We start from the raw sequence: 16273 nt of genomic DNA, 5'->3' as shown, positions 1-16273 counted from the left end.
GCCTTCTAATTGGAAGAGGTAAGTTATAAAAAGACTTGCTCGTGTTGAAAAGGAAGAGCAAAATTAAGAAAAATAATCTAGGTGTGAGGAAAAGAAATCAGAACCCCAGTTCTCCGCTGAAAACTGTGTTAGAAGTCAGCCCTTTCTTTTTTGAATCACATTATGTTACGTGTAGAGATTTGAGGCTTTAGATTGTCCCTCATTAAGGATCTTTGCGCTCATCCCTCTGCCTGCAGTGCCTGCCCCTGTTGTGCATACCTCAGTCCTCAGGTAACAAATAATAGTCTGGCCTCCACAAATGGAGGTCGGACGGGAGTATTCACATCTGGTCTGTATTTGCTGTCAGCTTAGACCTTTCATCCTCTTTAATACTTTAGCTACACCTATTTTTTGTGGTTCTTGCTATCACCACAAATAGGTGCCTGGCCAAACTGAATAGACGTCATCTTGGGACTGTTTTTGAGTGAGCCTTTTGTGCCAATTATTGTTTAGCTTTCCGTCTTCCATCTTAATAATTGAAAAACATTTATTTTCAATAACACGTAGGTGTTGGGTGTTGCTTTACCCTGGAGCATAAACATAATTAGTAAAAATAATAACAATAAAAAGATTTTAGATGGTAGAACAGCTTCTCAACTTTTTCTGTAGATTTTCATCGCTTCAGAAGGGTGGAAGGCAGATCTGTTTCAACCATGCTTTTGTTTTGTAAAGGGAAGATGAGCAGGGGGTTGGACTGGATAACCTCCATGGTCCAATCCAGCCTAAGTTATCCTCTGATTCTATGAAAGGATGGATGTTAAAAATAAAATACATTAATACTATTAAAGCTAGTAAATCTAAGATGTCCATTTACTGGAGTAAAAGGCATCATCTTTCCGTAGAACCATGACGAGCTTGTCTTTACAGTGTGATGCTGGTAATACTGAAACATGAAATATTTATGGTGTGGGATTATAAGTTAACCATAGGTCTTCCAGAGACTGTCTTATAAAATGTTTCACCAGCACATTCACGCATTTTGCTTATTCAGTTTGAACTGAGTTGTGTATTTCACACATACTTAGCTGCATAAAATTTTATGTATAATATCATGAAGGCAGGGGGAGATTACTTTCTCGATCATCTTCCCATCAGAAGTAACTAGAACTATGGCATCAGATTATTTGTATAAGTCGTCGTGATGCTCTGAAAGAGGTTCTCCATCGTTCCCTCAGTCTTGTTGCTTCCTGACGCTTCATCCTTAACATCACCAGTGCAAGCAGAACGTATTAGTCATTCCAAGACAAGGCTTGTTTACGCTTGTACCCTAGGGTGACTGCTGAATGTTTTTGTTCTGCCATTGCTCAGTTGTTTGTTAGTGCCTGTTTACAACTAAAACGTTAAGGAATGAATATCCTATCGTGCTGACTTCTGTGTGTGGCTGGTGCAGAGTTTGAGTTTGGTGTGAATTGTTACTTTGATCTTTTGAACTTTGATTCATACAGGTTGTTAGGGCTCGGTAACAAAACTGCCACCCTCTTGTAATGCAGAAATTTGTTTTACTGGGGTGTGAGAATGGGGGCTTTTCCTCTTTATTTGCAGGTACACTAACTCAGGCATTGCTAAAAATCCTGAAAAATTCCAATAATTTTCAGCTAAAAAAGGGTGTTTAAAGGGTGTTTTAGTGTATTATTGATGGTTTAGTTGGGGTCTAGAGGGTGCTTTTGAAGGAAATCCCCTGACTCTCCTCACTGCTTTGGTACTTAGCATCATCAAGTATCTCGGAGCACATGAGCTAGGTTTCTTTTGGGTAAAACTGGACTGGAGGATGTGTCCCTAATGCATTCCATCAGAAAACTGACATTCAGTACACGGACCAGACAAGAACTAGCCCAGAATCAAAATAAATAAAAAACAAAACAAACAAAAAAACACCACCACCAAAAAAACCCCTGAAATGTTTTTAGTATTTATACTACAGGTTCCCGACACCTTTTTTTTCCTCCACAGATGTGCTCTTATTGGTCCTCTGTATTTGCTGATGCAGATGTACCCAAAGTGCCTAGTTTTAATAGAAAAATGTAGATGGGGCTTAATACACCTTTTGTATAGATGGCAGTTCACAATGCCTCTCCAAGCTTCCTTGCCAAATTCACCGTAGTTTCTTTTCATAATCCTGCATACGACTTCCTATTTGCAAGCCTTTGAATAATATGAAAGTAGGCAGGCAAACTATTTTTAAAAGTATACTTTCTGGCAGTGAGTGGAGTAATATTAAGAATTACGTTGAAATTTATTCTGCATTTGACACCATTGGCATAAGTTGTTGGTTTTGGGTTTTGGTTTTTTTTTTTAAATATGGGTAAAGATTCTGTTCTGTAAATGTTTCTGGAAAGGATACTGATTTGGAAGTGGAATTTATGCCCTGGGTCCATCACTGATACAGTCTTTGGAGCTTCAATAATTTCAGCCAGTGTTACATGTCCTCTCACTTTGGCATATTAGAATGATTATTTCTTTCTAATGGTCTCAGGCTGCATTTTAGACATGAACCACGTGTCGTTAAAAAACCAGTAAATTTCATGAGTCTGGCTTAAAGGTTCCAATGTAACTTTTCAGAAACAGGTTAACTCTTTGTTATTTTTATTTCTCTGCAAGCTTTTAAAACTGGAACTTTCCATCTTTTTGTACAATGCTAGAAACATATCTCACCACGCCGTGTCCGTCCCGTCCCTCCCCCCCTTTAATGAAAGCTGGAAAGGAAAATCTGGAGGCTTAAGTATAATACCAAATATCGTAGGATATATATTGTTCAATCTTCTACTTATGATCATATGTGCTTTCTTTAAAAACTCTATTTTTATGTATTGGACGTGCACATTTGAATATGTTTACGGCAACTTTTATGGGCTAATGTTGAGCTGCTTTTTCCTTTTAAAGTCATGTCTTAGTGCTCTTGTATTATTTTGTTAATACTGCTCAAACTGCGGAGAACATGAGACGCTTTGGGTAAATGGTTGTTCAGAATTACCTCTTAAAAATGCAGTTAATACATTATGTATCCATGGAACATTGCTATGGAATTGATGCTGTTTACTCATTAATTACTGTAGACTGCAGCTCACAGTGTTGGCACTGTGGCTTGTTTGTTACATGTGATGATCGCTTTATAAATGTCAATAAAATCAAGACAAAAACCTCTAGTACAACTGGAAGTAACAACTCAGTATTTTCCTCATTAGTTTTGGCAGCAAAGTAGTCTTACAAAGCAGTATGCAATAAAACACCAGCCAACTGAGTCCCACACTGTGGCTATAATTACATATTTTTGCTTGCTAATCAGTAGAATTTTTCTGTGTACACTATTATACTTTAATGGTTCTGTTGCAACACCAAATTTACTACAATGTTCTCTTGAAGAAAATGGCACATAATGATTTTGTATTTACTACAAGAAGATATTAAACTAAATAATACATAATGATGCTGCACAGATTAACCAGCTCTTTAGTTCTTCTGTACCTTATCTCTCTTTTAATAGTGGTTTTAGGACAAATATAAAGTTATTTGGGAGGGAATTACCAGAATTACCCAACTGGTAAATATAGCCATCTGAGTGGGATATCTTGTTTCTTACTCGAAAACTATTAGATTGTAATTTTAAGCTGTGCTTAGTACTTTAATTTCCCTTCCCACAGCTCATGGGGCATAAGGAGGGTTGCAGCCAGCTCAGTAAGTAATAAGTTCATTCATTACAGGCTTACCTTTCTTGCAGGTTAAAAACGCTTCTGTGGGACTTGATTAAACAGGCTGTTGGGGTACGGCCCTGTGGAGGGCTGGATAGTGAACAGCTCAGAGAAGTTCTTCATGCAACTTTTGGATTCAGAGTCTTCCATTAACTCTAAAGGTCACTTGCTATTATCAGGCTTTGTGTCCTTCTCCTTTTTTATATTGTTTTTGTCCAAAGTGATTACACTGCAAAAAACCCCAAGTACAGTGGGCAATGTGGAAGGCATTTTTTTAATCTAATGCTCTTTCCATTATCTTGTTTTCATTTCTGATGTTAAATAAATAAACAAACGCTCAAGGGTTTTTATTCTTTTTCTTTTTATTCATGGTTATGCAGTCACTTAAATTCCACTTGATCATTATGAATATATCTCATAATCTCAGGTTAGTATAATGCTTTTCCATTTACCTTGGAAACAGAACTTTACTGTCAGAGGCAATCTTCCAGGAGTGGAAATGGAATGTAGGGTCTGATGACGGCAGCTTTGCCCCCTTTACTCCATATACAGTTAATTAGGTGTGAAGGTTGTGCTGATACCTCTAATATTTCTATGGAGTTGTCAGATGCTGCAATGCAATCTGACATATTAGTGAGAGTAAATAGTTTTTCTTCTGTATTTGATTTGTGGTATGAGTCTGTATCAGGATATTATACTGTTTTTATAGGGGGAGATTGTACTTAGTGTATGTGATGTTTTTGCATGCTGCTGGAAAACATTTGATATTTCAACATTGCTGAATGTTGATTGTGTCCTAGATCTTTTAAGTTATCTTTTGGCAAGCATTTGTCTTAGATGTGTTGCACATATGATTTGTCATAGCCTCTCAACAAAAGGAAAGAGTATTTGAGACTTTTTATGGGTAATTAGTTCTCAGGCTTGTGTTAAAACACTGTCTGAAAGAACCTTGTGCATACATCATTTTCCGGTTAATCTCATGTTTACCTTTTTCTTCCCCTGTATTTATTCCTTTTGAATACATTGTAATGTGTTCAATTGGATTTACCTATTGCAAGGCAGTTTTTGTATAATTAATACTGTTAATTAATCTGGCTAGAAACAGCACTCCAAGTTGAGAGGATGTCTCTGTGATCGCAGACTGAGAAGTATCTCAACGAAGTTTTCTCCCTTCAGTGGTTCACGATAAAAGTAAATTAGCACAAGTGAAAATGGTCCAGGAAATAAGAAAACCAGCCGCTGCTCAGTAAATAATTCCTAGTATTCCTATAGCCTGTTAAGCCTTACTGCAAGCAAGAGAATATCTCCTTGTTGATCCTTAGTCTTACTCCTTTGTACATTCCAGCTGCTGCCCTAATTCGGAGTTCCTACAGTCCCTGTGGTTTTTTAAGTCCCTTTTGAAGTATGCCCAGAACTGGACGTATTTTGCTTCTGTAACTAACCTTTCCTCTGTTACTTTCCTCATCTTCTCTCTCTCGTAGATAATGCATCACTTAAACCTGCATGAAGATTCAGTGCTGTCGCATAGTCAAGCTGAACTGTTATGGGTTAGTGGGGAAGGGAGGAGATGACTCTTGAAAACAAACAAACAAACAAATTTCTCATAAAAAGTGTTAAGAACGTAATATTTGAAATCATAGGTTATGAAAACTTTTTCTTGGTAGACCTGCTCATCTTTCTTTTGCAAGATATTTAAGGGAAGTGGAGCTATTCATCACCTATGTCCTTCATCTGGCTCAGGCTCAGTGTCTTCTCCCAGGTTTTCTCAAAAGCTTTAACGTATTCTTTTATTCTAGCAGTGATGTATAGTGTTCTGGTGCTTGGTGCACCCTATAGCTAAAGAGAAACATCACGTTCTCCCGTGTCTGGTTTAGTTATATTTAGTTAGAAGTCGTATTTTGCTACAGAAGCCTTCAGGCTTCAAATCCGCAAAGACCTATGTGAGAATGCCTTTGCTTCCATGTTCTCTATGAAGAGAAGGTCTTAGATCACATCCCCTTGCATTTCAGTGGGGAAAAAGTGGTTAACTTTCAATATTTTTTTTTAATTTATTTTCAGTATACCTTTAAAACTCTTGGGAATGACATGCCAACAGCCTGTTGGGCTCTGAGGATGCACCAGTTATAAGGCTCCCTTTTACACAGTCATTTTACAATTATTACTTGGTAGCCTGCTCTGTCTAAATCCTTGACCTGTGCCTGACAAGTGCTAGCTGATCGTAGTGAATAGATTTGTATAATCACTGTGTGATGACTGCTTAATAACTGTTCTCCAAATATGCAAATACCTATTCTGGCTTAATACAATTCATCTGCCATGGCTGGCCCATGCACGTAGTATTTTTGAAACGTTTGCAAGTAATGGAGCACGCCCTTGCAGTCTCCTGTTTTTTGCATGCAGAGCCCTAAAATGCTGAAACCTACAGAGAAGGAAAAGATGTATTACAAAAAACCCAAAGAAAAATAGTTATCAAAAAAGAGAGACAAAGTGCTTGTCTGTGTGTGTTGTAAATGGGGAAAAAAACAAACAAAAAACTTCCTTAAAGACTTTGCAGTAGTTTTTCTACTTTCATTCTCTTTTTCTAGATTAGCAGCATGCTTTTACTCAGAATAATCTGCAGTATTTATTTCCCTGCTAATGATGCTGTCCACCTTACACAGAGGACTACATAAAATTGGAAGATACAAATCCAAATGCTTGTATGTGTCTAGGATGCTCACAAAATGCTCACAAAAAACCCAAGAAAAAAGCATGTCCAGAGCGATACAGAAAAGACATCTTGCTCAGGCTTGTGAGTTGCCAGTACTGAAGGGTTGGAAGAATATTCTATGGAAGCACTGGTAATTTCTTTCTCTGGTCTTGCCCTCTTTTAAGCATTTGCCTTCGGCCATCATGTGAGATAGGTTGCTGAGACAGATGGACAGTGAGTCTTACCAGTTTGTCCATTTCTGTGTTCTTTATTTCATTTACATGCAGCATCAGAACATTATTAAATCATTTTTTTTAATAAAATCTGAGTTTCATTGCCCCTCCAGGCATGTTTTTTATCTTTTTAGATACTTGTTTCTTTATTGTTTCTCAGGATTTAACTTAATGTTTCCAAATAGTGCAGGAGGAAAAATAGACTCTCGATTTCTATGCGCTAGACAGAGATTGATATGACGGTAGTAGCCTAATGTTGTCAATAGCTTAATAGCCATCGTGGCAAAAGAGAGTTTCAGTGAGATTTTAAAAACAATAATGTGGCTATTTACTGCGAGTTTCTCCTGTGCTTGAGGGAGGAAGCACAAAGGTGCTTGTTTAAAAAAAAGAAACAAGCGAGGGGCTGAAGGAGGCTGGCATCTTAGTCCAGGTGGAGGTGGGCATCGACTTTTCTGTGTGGAACTGGAAATAAGTGTTAAGCAGAGGCTAATTTGCAAAGGGCTGTGAAAGTGGGGGGAAAAAAAGTTCTGATGTCATCCCCCTAAACATTTACATAATTTAAGTTCAAGGTGGTGCAAAACCCTAAATGGTAGGTCAAAGCTTAACTAACAGAATTTTATTTGTGTCCTTGAACTAGGTAGTGTGAAGAGTGTAACTAACCCTCCCAATTTCCTGCCTTTTCAGAGGGACACAGCTGTAATTTTTTTCACACAGTCCTATTCTTAATCTGTTCCATGTGCTTTTTATTTTTTTAGTGGACATAAGAAGAGGCTATGATGCATGAAGTTGGACTTCACAGTTGTTTTCTTGATAAAGAATGAGAGTCCTGTAATAATAGCACACCAACATGAACAGAAATCCAGGACAAAGCAGGCATCCTAGCAATGAAATATAGCTAAGACCTTTTGTCCTTCCAATCTGTGCGGTATCCAGCTGGAAATGAAGTCCCGTGACTGCCCAGGAGGCTGAGGAAAGGATTTCAGAGTCACCAAACCCATTTCTTCAGGGTGATACCACATTAAAAAAACTTGCAGCTTCTTAATAGCCAGTTTGGGAAGCTGGGGGAGCAAGTTGAGAGGAACGTGAGCTGAGTTTGGTTTAATAGCGTAGAATAGCCTGAAATTTCACCAGACTTCAGCTTATCACTTCACTTCTCAATAAACAACAACATGCAATTTCTCTGCTTGCTGCAGTGAGGTATTTAAGGCTTAGCTGTCTCATTTCCATCTGTAGAAGAGTGTGGTGTGTGAGGTCTCTCAACACTAACACAATTAAAAGGAAGTGAACGGTTCCTTCACACATGCCTTAATGTCAGCATTTTGGACTGGGAAAAACTGGAAAAACACTACTGGAGCCTTTCCTAGTTCTTTTTTTCCTGCCAAAAGTGTGACATTCAGACAGGTTTATTAGACCCATGTTTCTCTGAGCCCTTATGCTGCTTGAGTGGGCTGACAAAAGTGTGAATCCTATTGACATTATAACTCTGTCTACAAAATTGGAGAGGAGCACTCAGACACTAAGAAAGATGACGTCCTAAGTGTGAGATAAAACGAACGCTTTCTTTGATGCTTAGTCGTTTATGGAAGGAATTTACCAGTCGTCATTGCTAATGTGACAGAACAACTTTTACTTGGCTTTTCATATATTTTTAATTTGAGTTCCTGATATCCCAAGATATTTGACTAAAATAAAAAATCTGCCAAAATTTGTGAGTTTACTATTGTTTTGTGTTTTTGTCAAAGTAAGAATGATTGGTTGTGTGCAATAAATGTAGAACACTTAAAATTTAACAGGTCCATGGGTAAGTGAGCTTTATTTTGAATCATCGTTGACTTCTTTATTTCCAGGTTTTTTTGCCAGTTTATAGCACGGACATCGATTGTGTTGGATCTTTCAGCTGCTTTTGTTATGCTTGAATGTGCATCCAGATTAAGGACAGCCTTCTCTTAAAACAACCAGTTGGTTTTAAAATTTAATTTCCAGCACTTTTCACCATAGCAGGCAATAACTGATGGTTTTTAATGCTAAATTTGGAGGATTTCAGCTGAACGATATTCTAAAATACAAGTTTCCTATGTCTGACTTTACAATAAGGCTTACACATGCCATTGTTATGAGTAGGTTTGTTCCTTGCAGTTTGTACTGGAAGAATGGTTTTATTACATCTTATTACTGCTTTTCATTAAACTCACTCTGGAGCATGGGTTAGTGGATCTCAAAATGTTGATTCTTAAATAGAGGCGCTATACAGAGAATGTGAATTGACACATTAGGTAGTCAGTAGCTTGAACATCAAGACTTTAAACTCTCAGTTTTGTCTTGATTTAACTCCGGTGTAGGCACTAAGAGTTTCTGAAAAATAAGAATATTTAAGGAACTGTAAATTTAGATTGCCTGTGATGAAACGTGAACCTAATTCAGTGAAATAGCCATCTCAAAACGAATAGTTCATCTGTGCTTTTTGTTTTTAAAATGGAGAATTTTAAAGCTAAATCAGATCATGCTTTTAAACTCCTTGAGATCTTGGCCAGAAAGTGCTGTATAAATGCTAAGTATTTAAAATTAATTATGTTGGAGGCCTATAAACCAGTGCATTGATTAAAAATCTTCAGTTCATTAAGCTTCCCAATAGCAGAGGCCATCTCCCTAATATAAACTGCCGTTTCTAGCAGCGGCGGCCGACTGGCATCTGTGTTGTAATCTTTTTAAGATCCCCACCTTTGTTCATTAGACCAGCAGCTGTTGTCTCTTGCTGGGCAGGATTTATTTCCCCTTGACATCGGTCTCAGAGGTGCAGTTGCAACTTTGGCAGCACTTGATTCCAATGAACTTCCTATAGGTACTTCACCAATTTTGCAGAATTAGGTTGCTTTTAGTTGTCAGTTGGCTTTTTTGGTTGTTTTGGGGGGTTTTTGTGGGTTTTTTTGGGGGCAGTTTGTTTTTTTAGTTTGGTTTGAGGTTGTTTGTTTGTTTGTTTTCTGGTTTCCACATACGTCCTTGCAATGGGCATTTTTGAAAGGTCTGCAAGGACTGAGGGCATGTATACCAGAGGTGTGCTACGGTGTGGGCAAAACAGCTTTCTCTTGTGTGTCCCTAGCACTATATCTGATATAATGACATTTTTCTGGTTTTATTCACTCCTGGCATTTACCATGTGGAAGAACAGTACTGTTTCATAGCTAAATCACGCACAGTTAACTTTCTTAAATAAGTAAATCTCCTGAATTTCCTGGTAAAAATGAGAAATGAAAATCTGGAAAAGCACCAGAGAACAGGAATTACTGTGGAAAAAGAATATATAGATTCTTGAATTATAACATGATAAATCCGCATATGTTGTTTACATCATAACTTCAATTTATCCAGACTGACACACAAGGTCACAAAAGAAATTTGGGCCTTATTATTCCCAGGGGAATTTGTATTTTTTTTCCTGTGGTGTTTGATTACCGTACCCTTTTTTATTACCATCTGCACTGCAAGGCTAGTTTTGCTGAGGTTATTTTTTTTTTTTAAGCAACATCCCATGGTACCCTTAATTCTGTTTCCTGTGCTTTTGCTTCGTTTGCAATTTTAAGAGGTTTTTCTGTAAGAAACAGATTTATTCTATATTGTACATCAGTAAATTAGCTAGTTTTTACTATATAACTTTAACCCTTTAATTCTGGAGAACAAATACAGTTGCTTTACAATAAATCAAATAAGAAAGGCTTTAACCTTTTAGCATCCTTTAGTGTGCAGTGTAGAAAGATGGTGTCAAAGATTTCCGTATTTTTGTTTAACGCGTTGGTTTTAGTACACTCTCATTTTGCCTAGGAGTTTTATTTTGAAACTTGATTTTGTCTATGTATTTTAAGCAGTTATTTTCAGGTGACTTCTTTGTGCAACCAATACCATTGACTGCAGAAGCTTTGAAAAGAGTTTTTCTTCATTAACGGCTTCCGCTGAATTGTTGGGAGAACAAAATGCTGTCCCTAGTGGCTCCTAAAACTTATGGATGCGTGCAATGAGATTGCTAATATTATTTTTAATGAAAAAACGTTGGAGTAGTACTTTTAATAGGTTTACGCAAGCATGAATGACTTGAGTTATAGAGCTAAATCTCAAGCTCCTTGAGCCGTTCTTCAGCCCTCAAAATACAGTTCATGTATGCAGGTCTTCAAAACTAAGAAACCCCTTTCATGTGCTCATCCAGCCAAGCCATGGTGAAACAGTAAATATAGAAACCCCATTTGTATGGGGTCTCCACACGTGACAGTGCAGTGAATAATGGGATCACATTTCACAAGACAAGTCAACCTGCTTAAGTCTTTGCAGTCATCTGAAAGGAAAAGTGTTGTATGCTTTTTCAAAGCATTTATTTTACCTCAGAGTAGATTGTGGGGAGCATTAGGCAGCCTGGCAGCCTGCTTGTTGGGAGAGGAACGCAGAAGAGAAGAGGCACCATCCTGTGGATGTTTGCCACCTCGCTGGTGGCCCCGGGCAGGACTCATTTAGTATCAATGCTATCAAAAATCCTTAGAAATAGCTTGGTTTATAAGCACGAAACTCATATCAAGAAGCACAGTATCAGTAAGGACGGTTAGCAGCCCTGTCTTTAGTACCTTCAGGTGTTACCAGTACTTAGAAACGCCAATTAATCATCATGCAGACCAGAGATGGGATTTCTTGTCAGTTATCTTTGATGGTTTTGTCTGTGGGATTTTCCCACATCTTTCCCGTAGCTGTGAAATGGCAGGCCACTTGTGTATATAAATGACCCAAAGTATATATATGATTTCCATAAACCTGGACATGAAGGCAGCCTGTAGAAAAAAGGCATACTGTGAAACAGAGTGATAGCTTCGAAGTAGAATGACATTTTTCATTGGTTGTAAAAAACAGTGATAATGCATAATTCCTTATCACTGTCACATGATGCAAGTCAGATTTGACCGTGTCTGGGTTTTTCCGCCAGTTGCACAAAGAAATTCCAGGGAAGGAACAGTGGGATATGGTTTAACGTTTTCCAAATCTGTTTTGAAAAATGCAGATGAGCATCTATATATCAAGCCGATGATACAGATGAAGTATCTGAAACCAATATATCAAAGATTCTTCACTTTCCTATAAAAGTAATTTGGCAGCATGCCATTATTATCATGTAAATCTCTTCCTCCTTACTACACAATAACAATGTATCTTTGGCCATTATTCTTCCCTCCTGAGGTTGTTGCCGTTATCTGTAATTTCCATAACGTTTCCATGCTAACAATGCCTACTTCTCTGTACACTTACATTACTAGTCAGTGCACACTTCCAGAAAACAAAATATCTCACGTAAATGTTTTGTGCATCCCTGTTCCATGTTTTTTTTAATTAATACAGCTAAGACATGTTTTAGCAGAGGCTGAAGTATCACATTTAGATTTGCTAATCTACTCTACCTTTGCCAGTTTTTTTCTTTACGTTATGCAGAGAGCTCATATTTGGCAACATATTTCTCTGCTTGGGTTTTTGCTTTAAGAATTATCAAACTTGTGTAATAGATTGTATATAGTATTGGAAACATAGCATATTTCTAGCATGACTTATTGAGTTATATTAAATGGAAAATGCATACGTAGATCAGAGGTCATCTCTGCTCAAGTATTTAATAAAGTATGGTAGAAAAAAGAGGTTATTCAGAAAATTGTGGGTGGTTTAGTGTTTGGAGTTTTGGTGTTCTTTTTGGTGGTGGTTGTTCCCCCCCTTCATTCTCCTATGTCATCAGTCACTGAAGTATATCAAATGCTAATGTCTACGTTTCCATTTATGTCTGTCTGGAGTATTCAATTATTTTCTTTTATGCCACCTTTATAAGGGAAGTATGCACGTCTACTTGTTTGGTTTTGGCAGATGTCTTCCATTTTCCTTGTCATATGTCAAAATTGGTTATGATAGAGTTGATTTTCCTCCGTTAAGAATTTAATTTTTTTCCGTTATGTTTTCATCTTTCTGGAGGCTGCTTCAATTATAAACACTGGACATGGACCTGTGTGGAACCAGCTTCAGGAAACTAGTAATAGACCATCTGTATCGTAGCTGTATGTGCATTAAGAGCATGCTTCTTCCGTCATGAGATGGTTTATAGATGGGGAGCTGGGACTGCCTATGTGTTGGGCGTCACAGCTGATCTGGCACATGGTATATTAACATATCGGGTATGTTAATACATTGCAGATTGGGAAGTGGCAAATCTGTGCTTCCACTTCCCTGCCAGGGGCAGTGGTTTCTTTTTGCAGGTTCTGTTGTTTGGTTGTGCTCTGAGCTGGGCTTGGGTTAAAGTGAATGGAGTTTGGGGAAAAAGAGGTTGATTTATCCGGATGAGTTGGTTGAGAGGGTATCTGAACAAATAATTGTACAGACACTGCTCAAGGGAGGGTGCCTACTTGTTAGGGGTGGAAATGATTAATCCACTGCCAAGGGAATAATTGCATGGACTTGAGCCCTTGTCCAGTATTCCTGAGGTGAAAGACTTCTTCCTCTGTAAAGAATCATGCAGAAAGTGCTAGACTTAAGCATCAGTACAGTTTTTATGTTAATGTCTCAGGAAATATTAATGTTGGTAGAGATTGTGGTGGTGGTGCTTATAAAAATATACTTGAGGTTTCAACGCATACTGGTTTACTTATCCTGCTTGGTTTGGAAAAGCATTTAGTAATTAAGTTAAAATAATTAAATTGGATATTATGAGCACAGGATAGATTTCAGTCCTTCTTTTTTCCCCTCGAGGTTACAAAATATTATTCTTGCATTAGCATCTTGGAGTCTGTTGAGCAGAGATTTTGGGTAAGTTAAAAACAAAAGTTCAGCTAAGGTAGAACAAGAAGACTTGGTGTCTTGGCATAGAGAGTGCACAACATGCTTACGGCTGATGGCTTGGCATCCATATTCTTTTCAATAAGAAAATTTTAGAAAATTTCATTGAAAGTGCAGCATCACATGATTCTGTAATTACCTTTCTGTCTAATATAAAGTATTTCAAAATGACGTTTTAAAAATCAGTGGCACCGTGTCCAGGATGAGTAGGGAGTATTACAAGGAACCGCTCATCGTTTTACTGTGTCATCTGAATATTAACTCTGGCACAGAACACCTCAGAAAAGGCAATCAATTTTTTAACACTAGAAAGCGGCTTCATTCAGATAAAGATGTTATCTGCCCCTCCGCTTGGGGATACGTGGCTTCAGGGAAATACTCAACACCTTGCAAAACCAGCTATGCCCTTAATGCAGAAAGGCCAGTCATCATTTCCATTCCAGCTTCAAAAAACCTCTCAGGGTGAGGGAGTTACCTAGTCTCCCTGCATCCCGGTGGGCAGTGAATGGTCAGTTGGTATGCTGAGTGCCCAAGCCTTGTATTGCCCAAATCTTGCTATGCTAGCCTGTAGAAAGCTACACAGTTTATGCTATGAACAGATTATGTGCATCTCTTGAAAACCCATCTACACTTGACTTTTCAAGCCTTTTCTGGTTTAATTGCTTCAAACATGCTGTTGGGTAGTGCTGTAACTTTGAACTGGTGAAATCTGAAATAAAATCTGAAATAAATCATATAGAAACATAGAATAGTTTGGGTTGGAAGGGACCTCTAAAGGTCATCTAGTCCAACCCCCCTGCCATGGGCAGGGACATCTTCAACTAGATCAGGTTGCTCAGAGCCCCGTCCAGCCTGACCTTGCATGTTTCCAGGGATGGGGCATCCACCACCTCTCTGGGCAACCTGTGCCAGTGTTTCACCACCCTCAGCGTAAAAAATTTCTTCCTTATATCTAGTCTAAATCTACCCTCTGTTGGTTTAAAACCATTCCCCCTTGTCCTGTCACAACAGGCCCTGCTGAAATGTTTGCCACCATCTTTCTTATAAGCCCCCTTTAAGTACTGATAGGCTGCAGAAAGGTCTCCCCGAAGCCTTCTCTTCTCTAGGCTGAACAACCCCAACTCTCTCAGCCTTTCTTCACAGGAGAGGTGTTCCATCCCCCTGATCATTTTCGTGGCCCTCTTCTGGACCCGCTCCAACAGGTCCGTGTCTTTCCTGTGCTGAGGGCTCCAGAGCTGGAGGCAGTACTCCAGGTGGGGTCTCACCAGAGCAGAGCCGAGGGGCAGAATCACCTCCCTCAACCTGCTGGCCACGCTTCTTCTGATGCAGCCCAGGATACGAGTGGCCTTCTGGGCTGCGAGCGCCCATTGCTGGCTCATGTCCAGCTTGTCATCCACCAGTACCCCCAAGTCCTTCTCGGCAGGGCTGCTCTCAGTCCCTTCATCCCCCAGCCTGTCTTGATACCGGGGGTTGCCCCGACCCAGGTGCAGGACCTTGCACTTGGCCTTGTTGAATCTCATGAGGTTCACACAGGCCTACTTCTTGAGCTTGTCCAGGTCGCTCTGGATGGCATCCCGTCCCTCTGGCGTGTCGACCGCACCACTCAGCTTGGTGTCATCTGCAAACTTGCTGAGGGTGCACTCGATCCCACTATGTCATTGATGAAGATATTAAACAGTACCGGTTCCAATCCAGACCCCTGTGGGATGCCCCTCATCACCAGTCTCCATCTGGACATTGAGCCGTTGACCACTACCCTCTGGATGCGACCATCTAACCAATTCCTCACCCACCGGACAGTCCACCCATCAAATCCATACCTCTCTGGTTTAGAGAGAAGGATGTTGTGGGGGACCGTGTCAAAGGCCTTACAGAGGTCCAGATAGACGACATCTGTAGCCCTTCCCGTGTCCACTGATGTAGTCACTCCATCATAGAAGCATATCGAGTGATATGCATACAGAATCTTCCTTTCTTGTCTCCATAAGTATTTTTTTAGCCTTTATACTTCAGCTTATTTTACCTTTTTTGAATTGATACTGTAGTTTATATAATGATTATTTCTCATAGTTGAACTTCATCATTGCTGCTGAATTAGGGCCTTACTGTAGGTAATATGTTCATGCACACAGTATTTCCCTTTTTTTTTTTTGTTTCCTTTTTCTTAAACTTTTTGCCATAATTACAGTAAATTATTTCTTTGATTGCATGTTGAGGGCAGAAATGCTGTGCCAGCAGCCTTTTTTTATTCTTTGCTGCTACTACTATTCTTTCGCTGGCTCCCAAGGGTAATAAGATCTATGCACTCTACTAATTTTCTTGCATACTTAGCTACAATTGCAACCTTTAGTAATTGTTATTTAATTAACTCCGAAGTATTGCGTGAAAATGCAAAATTAAAAAATGTAAAAAAGAAAAAAGGTCAAAACAAGGTATTTTTTATATTTCAAATCCATAAGCATTATTTCTTGGAATTTTTGTATAAGGCATTAATAGGATGGTGACATTAAACGGTCTGCATAATTTTAGAAGTATCGGAGGTATGCAGTAAAAGAGAGTTTGGCATTTAGCTGGGAATCAAATTTGTTTCCATAATTTGTAGTGAGAATTTCTTAGAGCCTTGAATAAGATCCTTTTCTAATATTGAAATTTTAATTCTGCTTTACCTTTTCTAGGTGTTTTCTTTTCAATTAGCAGAAGTTGACTGAATATTATTTTTAATAAACACATTGACTAATTCTGGCAGAAAAAATGCTTGTATATATTTGGATATCTACTTATAGATC

The 16273-nt window shown here is 38.7% G+C and overlaps 1 protein-coding gene across 5 annotated transcripts in view; it reads left to right on the top strand.

Annotated features, from left to right (window-relative positions):
* The window catches only part of MACROD2 (mono-ADP ribosylhydrolase 2), a 913271-nt gene that overhangs the window by 255190 nt on the left and 641808 nt on the right, over positions 1 to 16273 (top strand). The window lies entirely within an intron of this gene.

The sequence above is a fragment of the Aptenodytes patagonicus genome, chromosome 3, assembly GCF_965638725.1.
Source record: "Aptenodytes patagonicus chromosome 3, bAptPat1.pri.cur, whole genome shotgun sequence".
Taxonomy (NCBI): domain Eukaryota; kingdom Metazoa; phylum Chordata; class Aves; order Sphenisciformes; family Spheniscidae; genus Aptenodytes; species Aptenodytes patagonicus.
Note: the sequence above shows the minus strand (reverse complement) of the source record. Positions and strands in the feature narration are given on the sequence as shown.